At 30.9% G+C, this 9,594-nt stretch overlaps 1 long non-coding RNA gene across 1 annotated transcript; it reads left to right on the top strand.

Annotated features, from left to right (window-relative positions):
• Nucleotides 1-1,406: 1,406 nt before the first annotated feature.
• LOC111616335 lies at nt 1,407-4,856 on the top strand. The gene is made up of 4 exons (XR_002755230.1): nt 1,407-1,444; nt 3,802-3,846; nt 4,603-4,626; nt 4,747-4,856. It is a non-coding gene; the product is annotated as an uncharacterized LOC111616335 (long non-coding RNA).
• Nucleotides 4,857-9,594: the final 4,738 nt, after the last annotated feature.

Here is a 9,594-nt window from a genome sequence, read left to right as displayed (position 1 = left end):
CTGTGCTTCTTCAATATGAAGAAAGAAGTGAGATGGATAAAAGCCAAGAATAGATAATGAAAGCTTAGGGGCAGAAGGCCCCGATTAACTGTATGCAAAGCGGAGGTGACGTTTTATCAATTTAACAATTTCCTCTGAAAGGAGTTAGATAGATGACTGGAACGACTTTGTTAAAGGAAAAGTATGATGTACAGGGGCAAGCCACTACTCATTTGAGGTGGAGAGCATATATTTTAAACGAAATAAATTCAAAAATATAATTAATTAAAAAATCTGACGATGCCACAATAAAATAATTGCTTTTTATAACTTCATAAATAATAACACGATTTTGTATTATTGTAAAGAGATATACTGTATCTGAATTTTTTTTAGTGATTTATTAAGTAATATTTGTTTACAGTTAGAATACGAAGATTGCGAAAATAATGGCACTATGATTAAATTTAAGGTAATTTATATTTTAATTAGATTCACATTTATATGTATTATTTTCTTTGTTATTTAATCTAGAAAATAAAGTTAACGAAATAACTTTTAATGTTTAGATATAAGCTGTATTATGATAGATGTAATACCATCTATTAATGATGAATATGTTTTATCATTATATGTATAATAATTACAGGACAGGAAAATCAACGCGAATTTAATATTTATTTCAAACAGACGTTATAAAGAACAGCTTAATTACACTGATTACATTACAGTACATTACCTTGCCAAAGATTAAACCCATTGATTAAAATCATACTTTTGTACTATTTTCCTTTTTTTCGTAGTACTTTTTAAGGAATGAGTAATTTTTTTTATATATTCTTATTCCCTATTTTATCCGATACACTTTTAATAAGTTTTTTTTTTTTTAAATATGACAACACTATAAATATAAAAAAATTAAATTTCTACTACGAAAAGAGAAGTGATAGAGGTTCTCGGTAAAGAATGGCAGCGTGGCCCCATTTATATGAACAAAAATAAAAAATATATAAAGAGTATTCCTCGTGATGTAGAAGTACTACTGACTGTTCAAGATAGTAATTTTCATTTTTTAAGTTGTATTATATTCAAAACTTTATATAGAAAATCTTACCTTTTATTTCATAAGACATAATAAAGCATTAATAATTGAAATAATCCTATCAACAATTGCATTTTTATCGAATAACTACATCGAAATCATCAATTTTTGTACGGGTGTAACCTTACATTGCCAGAAAATCTTATAGTTTTAATCGATAAAACCTAATCTGTATTGAAAAGCAAAAACATAAGCTTTTATCTAATGTAATTTATTTTAATAATTTACACAAACAACTTTTATTGATAAAATCTTACAATATTGTTGTATTGTTAACATCTATTTGAAATTAAATATAATACGACTTTTTTAAAATTATAATTACAGATGATACATGTATTGTTTAGTGTAATGTCAGAAGAGGTAAGATAGAATTATTAAAAGTATATATAAATATATAAAAGACAAACTTAATACTTATTAATACAATGCTAATGTGTAACTAAATAAATTACATATTAAATATTTAAAATGATACGTAAATAATATTAAAATATTCTGATGCATTTTTCTAAATGATTTTTTTTTATTATTTCTAAATTTGTTTACTGGTTGCTTTGCACAACACTTGGGCAACTTTAAAAAATATACAGAACAAACTCGTGCCTTAAAAAGGCTTTTAAGGCACTAATCTATTTCATTTGTTTTAATTTCTGTACATTTAAACGTTTCTTGGGGCTGTATGGCCACTACTTCTTACCTTCTCTCTCTACTGGTTTCAGAATTATCAGTTTTGAGTTTAATAAATAGTTATTTAATGAAAAAAATATATATTTCAAGAATAGATAATTCATATATGCCTGTAATATTTCATTCGGATAAATTAATTTCATACATTTTACATATAAAATTAATTGTATCGAAATGAAATATTATAGGCCTATATGGATTATCTATTCTTATACTGTTACGAGCATTTATATTTACGTAGGAGCTAAAGAAATGAATAACTTGTATTTTCGTTGGTTAAGGTAAATGTTTTAATTTCGTCTTTACGTACAAGCAGGAGTGCGATATTCGTTGGGGTGAAAAGAAATTGTTTTGCTTTTACAATTTTTACAATCTTTCCTCCAACTTGGAAATTTTCGGGATTCGTTTGTCATCATTGTTTTAGTTGTTTATTGATTAATGTTATGAGATTAATGCATCATATTCAGAGAAGTTGAATAACTGTCGAAGTCCATCAGTTTCTACAGCTTACTTTCTTCCAAAAAACACCTGCGAGAATACGGGCAAGGAGACAGAGCCTCTAATCGTCCAGTTGGTAAAACTCGCCCAATCTGTCTTTGGGATGGCTTTGTTTCCAGTGGCGAGGGGGGTTGGGAAAGTTGAGAGGTGTCCGTGTTTTGGAGTGACAGGACTCAGGTTTTTAACTTTATTATATAACTAAACCTATGATACATATAACTAAGTCTAAGATTAGATGCGGTTGAATCTGGTTACATATACACTCCTATGGAGAAGATAAACAAAAGTTTCTAATCAGCTCGCATGCTGACTTAATGGTTTAGTTCTGTCGCTACTTCCGCTGAGAGAGAGTTTATTATAATCTATAGATACCTCAATATTCGTTGATCAAATTAGATGACGTTCGTTCGATCGGAGAGAGATGAATTCGAAGAGGACTGGCGATTGTATGGCGAGTCTTCTTATCGTTGACTTGCATGGGCCCGGACAGTCCGTTCGTGGAAGTCCGCTGAACTTGGCACCTAGTCGTCGATTACTCCGGGCATTAATTAATCTATTCACCTTTCTTTGGACTTCGTACGGGACGATCGCCCGGAACTTCGGTGTCTTTTATGCTTGATGACTGGGAAAATGGTCGTGTGATCGACTATTGACATTTAGAAGGTTCATTCCCAGGTGCGGGCATAGGTTTCTTCCGATTACTTGTAATAGCAGCTGTCCCTCTTTCATAATCGAATGTTTCCTTTTACCGTCTTCTTGTCAAAATTCCTCTCCGTTTCTTTAGAGAGAACGTCATCTGATCCGTTCTGAAGCGAAGTTTTTTTTATAACAATCGCGTTAAGAAATTAAACTACAAAGTCGAAATTTTGCGCGAAATTCGCTCATTCCTCCGCTCAGGCCCGTAGATAGCGCCGCGGGCTCACACACCCCACCTTCTGTAATTACCAATAGCGTAATGGCTAAATGATTTCCAACAAAGTAGAAGAAAGGAAACAAATTTTAAGTTTCTAAAATTAATTAATTGCTAGATATTCTTCTCACAATTATAGAATAAAAAAGAGCTTTTTCGTAAGACCGAAACTAGGCAATAAATACGGATGAAGAATCAATGACGCGCCATTAGGAACACTTTGTTTCGTACGGGACCATTTCAAATATTTATAAATAGCTTTTGACTCGAGATAGAAATCCGTCGTCAGAAAACATAATTGAATATCATTTACAATGCATTGATTATTGCTCTAGTGAAAAGTAATCTGCAGACCAAAATCTATTTTTTCATTTTCAATTTTAGAAAAAAAAAGTTTATTTTCAATAAAATGAACTGAACATTAATTTTAATTAAGCAACGGCGACTTTGAACTATAATTATTCGGCTTATGAGTCAGATTTTAATTCAATAAATTAATGTTGTGCATTGTTAGATAAAAATAATTNGGATTCTGTCCAACGTTTATTATTATTTTTTCTATAATTAAATTTCTAATTTTTCTAATCTATCTTTTAATAATTGTTAAGTATTGCTTTTCTAGTGTGAAAAATGTTGTGAGCTGGATGAAGAAGATAAGATAAGCGAGGTATGTACTGTACAGAGTGTCCATAATTAAAGTATACCACTTTAGACCACTCCGGAGACAAAACTGCTAGAGATAGATCGATAAAACTATACAGGCATGTTTATCTCGACACTGGAAAACAAAGGAAAAGTTTCAAAAATAGTTACAATTTTCACCGCTAGGGTCTATAACGGTGCAACTGTCGCAGCAGCATTACATAATAATAGTGATATAAAGTCGTGCTGCAGACTTTTATCATTCGTAAACTACAGCAGAGGGGATGTTTGAGTAGCGTTAAGTTTATGCAAGACTGCAAGATCACATCACACCACAGTCGTTATGAGAGACATACCGTCTAAAACACATGGCGATGAAAGGGCGATCTCTCAGTCTTTTACAATGCAATGGGCCTGTTCGTTTATCGATTTTACACCTGGTTACGGGCTATACGAAAAGGATACAGGATTACACATGCATATAGGATTTATACAGGTGAAGTTGCTGTATACTGTTGCTAATTCGATAACACGATTGCAATGTGTGACGAGAATGACAGAAAAGATGTTGAACAGTTTCTTTGATGACGTTGCAAAGTTGCACTTTTATAGACCCTCAGCGGCGTACTTTAATGATAGACCCTGTATAGTTTTCAATTAATTTTAATTTTTAATTAATTAAACATATAATTTAAAATGAGTATATTAAATATACCTGAATATAATTAATGAATTCTTTTTATTTCACTATACTAAACTTATGTTATTTTATGTTTTGAAGTGTCTGCAGAACAAGGATCTTGTTGTATGTTTCTATATTTAATTTTTTAATCTAAGTATTACTTTTATAAATTTTAAAATATCTTATGAGAAAAATATTATTAAAATTTACTATAAACAATAATAAATTTTAAATTTATTTTAGGGAACAGAGTTATATGTAAGTAGTTAACCATTACGCATGAACTATACTGCATTTATGTATTATATTCCGTACAAATTAATCACACAAATTTGATGTTAATGAGAGTTTACATTTAGATGTATATAAAATATATAGGCCTATATATTACTTTAATTGGAAGAGATTAAAGTAAGATTAACAGTTAATATTGGAATAGGTAAATAATTAGGTCTAATATTGTATTAATATTAAATACATCGTTGATTTCATTTACACATTGAATTGGAAAGAATGAATAAAAGTACAACTTTTTAAATCATGAGAATCCTTCATTCTTGAATCTAAACTTAGAGGAATTCTTTTATCGTTTCGATTAAAAAGTATAGTAATANAAGACACAACACACTACATTAGATCCATCACTTGGAACTTTCGGGAGAAGAAACCGTCGCGTCCGTGAATGTACGGGGTTTTATTTGTTTTCCTCCGATTCCCCTTTCCGATTGGTCTCTCCTTGTTACCTGATGACAATTCGAAACCTTTCGGGGGCGCGGGAAAGGTCAAAATCGAAGTTTAGTTCGATCTTCATAAATAGAAGGATTTACATTCTTCTATTGTTTAAAAGTTAGCGTCGCGTTTTCGTATATAAAAAAGATCTATTTATAATGACTATTTTTTTCTTTAAAAACTATTTAAAAATTATTTTAACGCGAAATTTAGTGAGGGTTCGGACCTGTCCAGAACCTCACACTATTTGTGATTCTTGAAAAATATCACGGATTAAATTGTGATTCTTGAAAAATATCACGAATAAAATTGTGATTCTTGAAAAATATCACGAATAAAATTGTGATTCTTGAAAAATATCACGAATAAAATTGTGATTCTTGAAAAATATCACGAATAAAATTGTGATTCTTGAAAAATATCACGGAAAACTTTGCCATAGACTTAAGCTGGTTTATTGGGACGTAGAAAGTGCACGTAGCAGTTCGATTCTGTTTACATGCGTAAACAAAGACATTCCTCGAGTTTTAAGCAATTAAATTGAGTTTGGACTCAATTGTCAGATTAAACAGCTCTACAATTATTTTGATATTCGTAAATATCGCTGACTGGGAATATGAACATGGCGAAAATTATGTACGAACTGAATTAAGATATTCTGAAGCAGATCTTGAAAGGAATCGAGTTTCTAAAATCACTACTAATAGAATTGTTTCTATTTTGAAACACACATAATGAACTCTAGATTTAAGCACAAATCTTTATTGGCAAAAATTTCAGGCTTTAAACACAATCAATGCGATCTTAGTAAATACATATGATTTGGGACATGTATGTAATATAATGGATAAATGTATTTAATGTAAAAATGCTACGATAATTACACTCACTGACTGAAATAAAATATTTGAAAAGAAGCAGTCTTTTATAGAAAATCAAAATGGTACTGTAAGGGGACGTCGAATACATCAGCAGAAACATAGAAATCCACATCCGGATATGATAAAATACTGAAAATTTCGCTTCATTGGGCCACATCTGGGAATAGATCATACGGCCCAATCAAACTGTTGGCTAAACTATGAGCATATCCGGATACGCTTAAAAAACAAAAATCACTTTTTCGTAGTAATTTAATAAACAAGTATAATAATGTATAAAATATAAAAAGTTTTAATTAAATATTGGATGTTTACTTTATCTTCTACTATCTTTAAAAAACACCAGAATTAAAGATAAACAAGCAATACTCAAGAACAGCCAGTTGCCCACAACAAGACATAGTGTGGTTAATTAATTTTTCAATAGCACAAGTAGTCCAACTTAATTGTCTTTCACTAGAAAGATTAGGTGATAAGCAACTAAATACGCAAACTAATAGTACCATCCGTTAAATGTGAAACGAATTATTCCATTGGTTGCTAATTAGCTACGTGGTACAATGTCTTTCTGGAATCTCCTGTAGAGTTCAAATTGCTTTGGTAAACAAACAAGATTAGACACTAAAATCGCTTTGTTTTGTTCCAACCGGATCAATGGATCAAAGAGTATAAATTTCTCAATGTGCAGTAACCCATGATATTATTTTACTCACACTTTGCATCGTAATAGCATTTAAATACATCTTGCACATTTTATGAATGTTATGATTGTACGTTTAAAAAACATTCGATTCAACGGACTTACGACATTTGCGGACACCTCTTTCCCAGGATTAGTTCCTGAGTACGAGGGATTTCTTTAGTTGATTGCAATATTTGCATGTTTCCGGCAAGCATTTCAGTTGCATAGAGATTTAAATTGGAAGAACCTTAAATTTGTTCGTGTGGCGAAAACATCTAGTCTCGGTTCTGTTAAAACTATCTTTAAAAATATTCTAAAAATAACGAGTTTTTATCTATTTTTATATATATAGGCCTTCACAGTAAGTGTGACTTTTATTACTTAATTTACGGAAAGAATAATTAATGTTATATAAAATATTACATTATACAAAGTGATTTCATTTCATATATATAATTTACAGGGTCTTTCAAATATGTTTGAACCATTTTGTACATAATCGAATAAACAATCTCATGATTTATAGTATACTTCCATCTATATTGAATTAGATGAGATTCAGGATCTCTCCGAATTAAAAACTTGAAAATTAACAAACATCGTTGTGGAGAAAATGTTTAAAATATAAATGATATTGTTATATTAATATGATTAAAATGTTTTATTATTATTAACTGTATGTTCAATAATTCAGTAAAATAAAATTAATAGCATTAAAAAAAGATGATTGTATTTTGTATTTCAAAAGCACAAGGAAATTTTCACCACTTTAAAGACAGAACGAACTTTCTTCTTACATTCTATTCATCAATATATAATTCGATAGAAATGCTTTAATAGATAATGTTCGACGACAAAGTTTATTGTAATTTCGTTATATACTTTAAGAAAATAAAGGCATTTATGAGGTATCTTCTGAACGATTCGCGGATCTTCTGAAACTGGTAGAGGACATATATGGACGGCGGATTGGAGAACACAATATAAAATTCTATAAGTACCTGTATATGTTTTTGTGATAGGAATATAAATGTTCCCAGTTTCTGCTTCACATTTGAAAATACATCTATTCTGAGCAGTGATTTTTGTACGTGGAAAACAGTTTAAAACGTTTCTTAAATGAAATTTTCGCTTGCAATATTATGACATAAGGTAGCTTGCAGAGACTATGAATTCGTTCCGTTAGATTGTTCGAAAAGCATACACATGCTCGTTATATTTTCGAATTACCTTATTATGGTGTTGCAGTTATAGATTCTGAATGATTGGTTAAATCTTACTTCCATCAAAATGATATTTAATCTGCATTTTACAGGAGTGTTGTTAGTTTTCCGCTACCAACGAGTTAGTGGAATTATTGAACAGGACCGTAAAGGATAGTTTATTTTGCATATATACTTTCTTTGACTAAATACGTCTATGTGGAACGATACATTAGACATTAGATTATGTATCGTCACAAATAAAAACGTAACTCCAATTGAACCTAATTCATTTTCTGAAAAATTGGAGGGAAGTTTTTCTTATTTCTACAACATAACGCACTCACTTATAATACAAAATCAATTTGCGACTGACTTTTTTAGCAGTGTTTATGTCATATGTAGTCCATATGGTCTCCTAATGTTAATCCTGTAGAAAATACGTTTTGTATCTTAGCAACAAAAGTATATATCAATGGAAAGCAATATTCATCAGTGGAATCATTGAAAAGGCAAACACTGATGTTTGGCACGAAATTACAGATGAAGAGAAAAATCCTAGTAAAACAATGTCAGATAGAGTTTACGAAGTAACGTATAAAAAAGGTGGACATATTGCTTATTAACAATAAATAAAATTACTTATGATTTAAATGTTGCTCTATCATTTTCGGATAAGTATAACCCATACCACATTGTTAAAATTCACTTAATAATTTTATCAAAATAAGCCAGAATTTTGAAATTTCATTTATGGAACGAGATAATCGAGGTTAAAATTTCCCATGTAAAGCCTACGGTCAGAGTTTATATAGACATTTAACATACGATGTCATGACGAAATTAATTTTTGAAAACACGCACGTGTGTATCGTACGGCTGCACATGTACATATTTTAAACGTTTCTTTACGTTTTTATCGATTATGACGATGGACACGTCTTTCCCGAAGTTTAAACTTCTTTAATAAGAACGTTAACCATTTGTGTTTTCGTGTCTAGCCGAAACAGATAAACCTTAACCGCAGTGCTCAGTTTCGTTTTCGTAAAAAATACCTAGTAATATCAGAAGCTTTTTTTTGGCTTTTTATTTTAAATAATGGTTAACATAGAAATGCCAGTAAACAGTTAGTTTATCAGTGCATTTACATTTAATTTACATTGACAGAGCAGTGCAGTGCTCTTGTAAGCCGAAACAAGTTGTCCTACATTACAGCATGCTCTTATAAACGATGCAGGGCGTGTGTTTTAGAACAAATTTGAAAACAAATGATTTATCACATAAAAGACCATGCTCTTATTTGCGCAGAAATACGGTAAAAATAATCTCTTAAGAATTGATTGATGGGAACACAGCATATGAGCGATCTTCCAAGGAAAAGTGCCTTCCGGAGGCTGGCCCCTATTTAGGTGTAAGACACGTGAAAGAAACTCTGGAAACTCCACGCGACAAGCCCATTGGTGACGCGCGAACCCACGACCCGTGTTCTGTAGTGTTAGTCACTCGAATACTGGTGGAACTCCTATGAATAACATACTGTACTTTTATTACGCGCCATACGTAACGCTATATGTATTATGAATAAATAATGCTTTTA

The sequence above is a fragment of the Centruroides sculpturatus genome, unplaced genomic scaffold, assembly GCF_000671375.1.
Source record: "Centruroides sculpturatus isolate CEXI.00-Female unplaced genomic scaffold, Cexi_2.0 scaffold2583, whole genome shotgun sequence".
Classification (NCBI taxonomy): Eukaryota; Metazoa; Arthropoda; class Arachnida; order Scorpiones; family Buthidae; genus Centruroides; species Centruroides sculpturatus.
The sequence above is the reverse complement of the archived record's forward strand: the minus strand, read 5'-3'. Positions and strand labels throughout refer to the sequence as shown.